Source organism: Cynara cardunculus, unplaced genomic scaffold (genome assembly GCF_001531365.2).
Source record: "Cynara cardunculus var. scolymus isolate 2C unplaced genomic scaffold, CcrdV1 Un_Scaffold_2564, whole genome shotgun sequence".
Lineage (NCBI taxonomy): Eukaryota > Viridiplantae > Streptophyta > Magnoliopsida > Asterales > Asteraceae > Cynara > Cynara cardunculus.
The window spans coordinates 7,185-16,288 of NW_020201136.1; the positions used below are offsets into that span (position 1 = coordinate 7,185).

Here is a 9,104-nt window from a genome sequence, read left to right on the forward strand (position 1 = left end):
ATATAATTAGAATAATTATCGAGTTCCAACAAAATAAATAATTATTATCTTTATAAAAAATTATATTATCAAACCAAATATAAATTACTTCGTTACTGTACATAAATTAAATTATAAAAAAATTGAATTAAAAAATTACACAAAAAATAAAGAATTTCAAATAGTTAATTTGATACTAATATCGATATATTTTTATCAAATTTTTATGACATTTTAAAACATATATTTTATTCAAAAATAAAAACATCATCGTTTTCTCAAAATAACATAAAGTCATACTATAACATCGAGTGAGATAAAGAATAAAATGAAATATTAAAATCAAGATCTATCTCGCTGCATTGCACGAGTACGCTTCTAGTATATATATAACGTATTCAGTAAAAAAGATTACTAGATAGAATAAGATTGGATCTTATAAAAATATTTTACATCTTATCAGCATACATAACTTTTAGACCTCACAATTACCACAAACTATCTAGTTCTCATTTGATTAGACCCATATGTATATGTATATATAGAGGCTTATTCAATTGTTAACCCAATAATTAATGTTAACTATGCGAACCAATCTCAACCTTTAATTTGTCTAATCTACGGATGGATATATATATATATATATATATATATATATATATATATATATATGATATGTACTAAGTATTTAGTATGTAAAGTATCTTTTTACTCTCTTTTAGATAGGTTATTTTACTTTTATATCCCAACTTTGAGTCATTTCATCTCTTTTCTCTGTTTTTATGCTAAGAAGAATGTTGAACTTGTTTTAGTGGATTTTGGTCTAAATTGATTTATTTTGGACAGATTGGAGCAGGTTGATGTTATGGGAATGTGGTAGCATGTCCTGATGGCTGATAGAGAGATGGATGAGACCTAGAGGTGATTGACATGACATTGGAAGACACATGAAAGCCTTCTAAAGTGAACCAGCTGTAGTTTGATCAGATTAGCTGGAAATTTAACAAGACTAATTATAGTTACTTTCTAAGTATTAGTTTGTAATATGTACTATTTAGTTTCTTTTGAACTAGTTAGGTGTGAAATGATCTTTTTGCCCCCACTCCATCCTTAGTATAAAAAGGGTTGTTGGGAGGAGTTTCAAAACACACCAACTTCTATTCCACACTTTTCTCTCAAGTAGTTCTCCCAACTACTTGGAGAATAAGTTGCTTTCTCAATATAAAAAATCTTTTGGCATTTTAAAGTTCCATTTTATTGCTTTCTTTAATCGCTTTATTTATATTATCGTTATTTATATTCCGTCTTTTATTTATTTACGCTTACTTGCAATTTATTTCCATCATTTATTTATTACGTTTTCCGCATCTTTATTATTCCGTTATTTATATTCCGTATTTACTTTCCGCATTTATATTATGTCTTTACTTATCGCACTTTATAATTATTGTTATTTACTTTTCGTCATGAGTAGCTAATGTTATTAGCTCGGGTGTATGACGAAAATAGTGAGTTTTTTAAAACCAAAATATAGTCGACCATTTCATATAACAACAATGTTTTACTTTTTCATTTCAAAGTTTTATAAAACCAATGACACTTCTTGACGAGTTGATCACTTCGAAAGTGTTAAAGTGTCGTGGACTTTAAGTTGAGCCATTGTTTGCACGTCAACTTGGATGATATGGGAAGTAGACTTGAGAGAGTTGCTAACAAAGAGATTTGTTGTCTGTATTTTCTAAGTTGTTAAATTTTCGACAGGTTGATCACTCTGAAGTGTTAAAGTGGAATGGATTCAGAGATGAACCATTCAGAACACGTCAACTTGAATGATATGGGAATCCACTCGAGAGAGTGATTTTTAACAAAGAGATTTGTTTATCCATATACTTTGAAGACACCATTTGTCACTTTCACTGGTCTGGATACCTCATAGAGATATGAGTTGAAAGCTATAATATCAGTGCATTGATGAAGTCCGAGAGGAATATCTTCAAAGTAATTGGTAAAAATAGTTGTTACTGATTGCATGTTGTAGCAATCTCTCAGCATGGTTTCATGTTGTAGCATTTTGACAACATTGGTCGACTAGAAATAATTTTTACATCTCACCCGAAAAGTCATACACCCTGGCTTGCTTTTATTATTCTGTTATCTCCTGTTTTTAGTTGTGTTAACTCTGTTCTTACCAAAGTCTTCGAATTCGCCTTCTGAAATCATTTCCTTAACTTTACTTTCTTTTAAACTTTTACTACGATCCCTGTAGACGATATCCGGTACTTGTACCACTTCTATTACTTGAAAGACGATATTAGGACTAATTGTATACTTGATTTTGGTCTTGATATTGAGAGAACGTTTCGCCAAAGAAGGAGGGCTCAAAGAGCATTTTTTGCTCTACTCTCTCCTGACATGGAGTTACCTCCCCCAATTATCCATGAGATTCCACATTTAGAAAATCAACCGCCTGCCTTTGGGACAATACCACATTTTCCAAATTTTCAGCAAGAACACCACCATCATAATAATCATAATGAGGACACGGAATCTGAAAATAATGAACAACCAAGAGAGCAAACTCCGAATATCATTAATTTGGCAAATTCCAAAAATGGACGGATCATGGACTATGCCATTCCGGATTTTGAGCAATTGAATTCCGGGATAGTTAGGCCGCATATGACCGCTCTTCATATTGAACTAAAACCGATTATGTTTCACATGTTGCAAACAAACGGACAATTTGCCGGATTACCTTCGGAGGACCCACACTCACATTTGAAATCCTTTATGGAAATCACTGATGCTTTCCTGATACCGGGAGTGTCTAATGACGCTCTGAGACTCACTTTATTCCCATTTTCTCTGAGGGATCAGGCAAAGGCATGGTTTAATTCATTACCCCCGGGTTCTGTGCCTTCATGGAGTAATATGGTGGAAAAGTTTTTGCGAAAATATTTCCCACCAACCAGGAACGCTAAGTCCAGAAATGAAATTTGCCTTTTTAACCAAATGGACGATGAAGCTGTTCCTGACGCTTGGGAAAGGTTTAAAGAGTTATTAAGGATATGCCCTCACCATGGCATCCCGTACTGTATTCAACTCGAGACATTTTACAATGGGTTAAATCCCATGGCAAAACAAATGCTCGATGCGACTGCGGGTGGAGCCTTTACAGTTATGACCTACAATGAAAGATATGAGATACTAGAAAAAATTTCTGTTAATAATGGACATTGGGCTGATCCACGTGCTCAACCGCAAAAGAAACAACAGGAATACATGATGTTGATGCATGTACGACATTAACAACACAACTATCTTCTATGGCCAATATGCTTAAAAATCTAACTTCGGGCCAAGGAGTGCAGTCAGCTGTCACATCATTTATTCCAGCTGCCCTCTCAGTGCAGTGTGTCTGTTGTAGAGAGGAACACTCTTATGAACTGTGTCCACATAATGCTGAATCTGTGAATTATGTTCATAACAAATCGAATCCCTACACTAACACATACAATGCCAGTTGGAGACAGCACCCAAATTTTTCATGGGAATAGTCCAAGTTTGAATCCTCCAGTCCACAAGCAACAAGGAAACCCTAATTTTCAACAACATCAACATGCAAGCAGTTCTAATTCTCAGAATCACCATCATCAGAATTTTCAAAGTAATCAACCTCCTTTTCAGACTAAACCACCTCCACAGTCCGATTCATCATCTTCCATGGACGTTATGATAAAAGGACTGGTGGCTCAGTCCCAAGCACAACAGCAAATGATGACTCAAAATCTTTGTTCAATCAACAAAGTCCTGCCATCACAAACCTGGAAACGCAAGTTAGCCAATTTGCTCTTAATCAGAATAGTAGAGCCCTTGGTACTTTACCTAGTAACACCAAAGTCCCGAGAGATCTAGGAAAAAAACATGTGAAGGTAGTGACTCTTAGGAGTGGTAAGGAATTAACTAAGACCATACCAAAAGAAAGTAAACAGGTTGTGTCTAAACATGAGAAAATACCCATGGTCCCTGTTACTAAAAGTCCACCAAAACATTTGGATAACCCACTTCCTGATACCACCACCTTTATTCCTCCTAAGTTGGACTATTCTTTGTTATTCCCTGAAGAAGTTACTAGGACAAAGCCAATTGAGGATGAGGTTATAACAGGTCTAGAAACCAAAGTTGTAATCCCATCTGAACCTCAAGAAAGTAAGACCAAGACTCTAGGCAATCTGGACCCATCTTGCTCAGCACAACCAAACAAAACTTGTTAGGACTGAGAAATCAGTATTAATTGTATTCGTCTTGAAAGTTTATAAATAGTCTATAATTGTAAAAGTCAGCGTATTTGACTTTTCTTATAGGAGTTTGACTTTGACTTGTCTTTGATAGTTTGACCATATAAATAGGTAGATGGTCTTTGTAATTAGTGAGAAGAGCTTCATTGTAATACGTACATGAATAATAGAGAGTTTGACTGAGCTTAGATGTTTGACTTTTTCTCTCAACATTGTTCATGGTGTTCTTGAATGATATATCAAATCTGCCATTGTAGTTATGAAGATATGAAGATTGATCAGAGATTTTGTGGACACACAATTGGTATCAAAGCTGGAATGCAAGAAATCAGAGATAAAAAGAAATCAGATAAGTTTTTTTTTAAATTTTTTTTGGTGTTCTTCGTGTTCTTATTTTTTTCTTATGTTTGATCCGATTTTTCATAAAAATCTTGTGTTTTCATGTTATAAAATGATCAAAATGCTCGAAATTGTATTGTGAATCTTTGTTATTCATAAACTTTTCTGATTTGATCAATTTTTATCAAGATTTAATCGGATTTTTGTGTTTTTAAATTTTTTTCGCGTTCTTGATTTTTTTAAATGTCAGTGTTTTTGATTCATTTTTTGTTAATTTTTTTTGTTTTTGTGTTTTTGTGTTTTTCGTGTTTTGATCTGTTTTTAATTTTTTTGTTTGATTCATTTTTGTTAATCCGTCCATTTAAGCCCAAAATTCATTTTAAGCCCATTTTTTGTTTTGACCGGATTTGTATACGTATAAGTCTTGGGCTTCTCAAACTTGATTCATTGTTGATTCTCAAACTTGAGCGGATAAGAGGAACACCGCACACCATCAATCGAATGAGGGTAAACAGCATACACTTCATTGGATTTCTCAAGCGGTGTTTGTCTAAATCGCACACCATTTGAGCGGTGTTCATCTACATCGCACACCTCTTGAACGGAGAAGGATTTACACCGAACATCACTTGAGCGGAGATGAGCAGAGAACGAGCGGAGAGGTAAACCGATCAACCTTGACCGGATAGTGTTCTGATTCGTACAACAGGTAGGTTTTCCAACTCAGGTTTGTCCGGTGTTCATGTATACCGACTATTTCTTGAGCGGATTTCATTTGATTGATTTGAGACTTTATGTGAGCGGAGAGTTGAACACATTGACTGGTTTTTGTTTAGCCTTGAGCGGATTTGTGAATTTTTTTAGGACTTGGACTTTTGTGCATCAAGTTATCCGGTTCAAACCGCTCAATCAATTTCACCGGTTTCTTAATCGCTCAAAATAAATTGATATGTCTAATCTGTTCACTGCATCTTGACTGTTTTTCAACATAAATCGGACAACAATTAAATTGCTCAGGTTAAATCACATGCTGTTTTATACTCGAATTGATCATCAGAGTTCATTATTCAACAGTACAATATGCTTGTTTAAAGTGTAGTTTTGAAGCTATTGTGTTTTGATTTTGAACATCTATTTGATTTCACTTGTTTGGTTGATCACATTGACAGCCTCTGTCAGTTCCTTGAGATATTAATCATTAGGTTTAAACCCTGCTTTACGCATGTCCTGATATATAGATAGGCATTGTTGCACTTCTTTTAAGGAACCATATCTAGTTCGTGCCCTGAGAAGTGTGCTATATGTCACCATATTTGGTTGTATTTGATATTTCTTCTCTGTTTCTTTGAGAATTGGAACAACAGCCCAGCAACTGATCAACAAGTTTAGGTTTGTGTTTTGGTAAGTTTGATTGGTAAGTGAAAGCTGGATTCAAGTTGTATTGACAAGATTCAAGCTGTGATTGAGGTAAGTGTCTGTCAACGTCTTGTTGAGCTGCTTCTGCATCCTTCTTCTTTGGGTACATTGTGACAGGTTGATCATATGAGAAGCCAAGAGTAACAGTTGGATCATATGAGAAGCCACATATGAACAGATCATGAGTGACAACCTTGCAAGCCACATGCAAGTACCAGAACCTCTCATGCATTCAAACCGCTAGTTTCAAGGGTTGTTAAGTACAAGACAGATCATAAGTGACAACCATTATTTGCTAATGCTGACGGTTGGATGCAAATAGCCAAGTCACCAACAGTATAAAAATCATACCAGACAGCTGATTAGCAAACAGACGTCACAAACTTGATGAACCCCATCAGTAGCAGAGGCAGCAGGAGGCAGCAGCACTTCCAGTTCCAACTCTTGTAAATCAGTGAGCTCCTTGGTCCACCTAAAGTTGAGGAAGTTTCAGCAGCAGATATGCCTCTCAACAGTTTAGCTTAAACTCCTCTCTTCCAACCATATATTACAGCAACAGGTTTAGGATTAATGCTGACACAGGTTCTGTTTAACGTGATTCTGTTTAGATTGTCTTGACAGTCTCAATAGGTCTTAACACAGTAACAGCAGTGTGCAGCAGCAAGTATAAAGAAGAAAGAAACAGCACGTTTCTGTTTTAAAAGGTTTTAAAAACAGGTTTAAGCAGCAACAGGTCTTTGCAGGTTTTAAATAGTTTGTGTTGTGTTTCTGTTGTCTTTATTGTGCTTGACAGCAGGTGAGAAGAAGATTTAAAAATCGATTTTCTTTCAATACACAGCAACGATCATTGTTAAATTTTTTATGGAATCTTAGCAATACACAGAAGGTGGATCATTGTTAAAAGCTGTTGATGTGGAGAAACAGAAGAAGAAAGCAAGAAGAAGCAGCAGATTTCTGTGTTCACAGCAACAAGAAGAAAGCGCACAGCAACAGCATCTCAACAGCAACAACATACATGATCTTGCTATTTTAAAACTGTTGTAACAGTAACAAGAGGACATCAACTGCAGTGTGCAGGACTGAAACATCAACTCGTTTTGTCTTGAAACAACAATGAACAGTTTGCAGGTTTGAAACAGCAAGCATAACAGCAGCTTCATTTTAAACAGCAACAGATTTGAAACAGCAGCATGTTGAAACCCAAGATGATCCAATGCAGAGCTCACAACAGTCTGTGCAGGTTTGAAACAACAGCTTGAGAAGAAAGCTATCTGGACAGCAGCAGCAGGTTGAAGAAGCAGCAGCAGTATGCAGTGTGCAGGTAGTGCAGGTTGAAGAAGCAGCAGCAGTGTACAGGTCTCAACAGGTCTTGACAACAGATTTCAGAACAACAGCATCTTTTTGTTTAGACAGCAACAAGATTTGAAACAAAAGGTTTGTTGATTTTAAAGTCTGAAACAGCAAGCAGCTTCACATGTATAGTTGGATCACAGCAGCAGGTTCTTTGTGCTGTTATTTTGTGCTGTTTAGTGTGTAGGACTGTTTATCTCACAAATTTTGGAAAACAGCAAAACACAAATCTTAAACTGTTTAGAGTGTTGTTTAGAGTGCTGTTATTTTGGCTTATAACTGTTTTGCTTAAACTATTTTGACAGCATGTTCTGTGTAGACTGAGACAGCAACTATTTTGACAGCAGGTCTTGACAGCAGTTCAAAGTCTGGTAGATTTGGCCATTGTTGCTGTTTTTGTTTTGGTTTAAAACAGCAAGCTCTACAGTTGCATCTGACACTTGACAGACGTGTTGCAGACTCATAACAGCAACAATCTTTGCTTTGACTTGTTGTAGACCTTCATCGCTCAAAGGCTTAACAATCATTCGGTTTTAGATTTTTGATTGTAATATTTTTTGGACGATTGATTTGGACTAGAATCAGTTTTTTGGACTTGGATAATTTTTTGGACTATTTTAGTTTCTTAGTTTGTTTGTGTTTAAATTTTCTTTTGGATCATTGTATATTTGTTTTTGTGTGTGTTTTTCAGTGTTTGTGTTTTTCTATTCTTTTTTAGCTTAACTGTTAATATTTCTTTTATCTGATTTCACTGCATAGATCCTTAACTGATCAATTTTTTAAATGGCAGTTGTATCTCAGAACTTCAGAGCGAGAATTATTGCTCTGGAAAAGAGAGTTGAAGGTTATAAGGAGGAAGTGTTTCTCAATGTTTTAAAGAAACATTATAAAGAAGAGTGTGAAAGCATAGAGAAGGCATTTGAGTCTAGGTTTGAAGTACTCGAGAACACTCTCCGCTATGTAGAAAATGATTTCACTGATAATTTGATGTCTTGGAGTAAAGCGAATAAAGATCTTTTTAATAAACTCAAAGAGGTTAAAAGTGTCTATTTCATTGAAAAGAACTCTTCAAGGAACAATTTCGATATAAAGGATTTAACTGAGAAGTTCCACAAGTCTGAGAATGGTCTGATTGAGTTTAGGAGATTATTGGGATTAGAAAAGGAAAAGGTTTCATAGCGTGAAAAGCTTTTAATTGATGCAAAGAAAGAGATGGAGATAGAAAAGAAGAGAATTATGGAAGTTGAAAGAAAKTTTGGAGCTGAACGAGAATCTTACGAGAAGAAGATTAACTCTCTCGAGCTGAACGCCAAGATGCTTCTAAAGCAAATCTCGGATTTTGAGCAGCTTATCATTTTGGAAAGAGAAAAGAATGCTAAAGAAAAGACAGATATCTCCGAAGACTGTCAAAGCCAGCTCCAGAAACTGTCTGAAAGTATTGATCTAAAGCAAAAGGCTTTAGACGAAGAGAAAAAGCAATTTGCTATAGAGAAAAGCAATTTGCTATAGAGAAAAGAAATACTTCAAAGAAGTATACAACAATTGCAAAAGAGCTTACTGAGAAGAGGAAGTGGCTTGACATCGCTTTGGAGAATGACAAAAGCAGCTCAGATGAAGAGAAGAGAGAGTTGCTAAATCAGAAGAAACAGTTTGAAATGCTTCAGAAGGAGTTAGAAGGTAAACTCCTTGATACTTCAAAGAAATTGTCTGATCTAAAGACAG

General features: G+C 35.3%; 1 non-coding gene across 1 annotated transcript; it reads right to left on the reverse strand.

Annotated features, from left to right (window-relative positions):
- Window positions 1-2,958: 2,958 nt before the first annotated feature.
- On the reverse strand, window positions 2,959-3,065 carry LOC112503129. The gene has a single exon (XR_003067862.1). It is a non-coding gene; the product is annotated as a small nucleolar RNA R71 (small nucleolar RNA).
- Window positions 3,066-9,104: the final 6,039 nt, after the last annotated feature.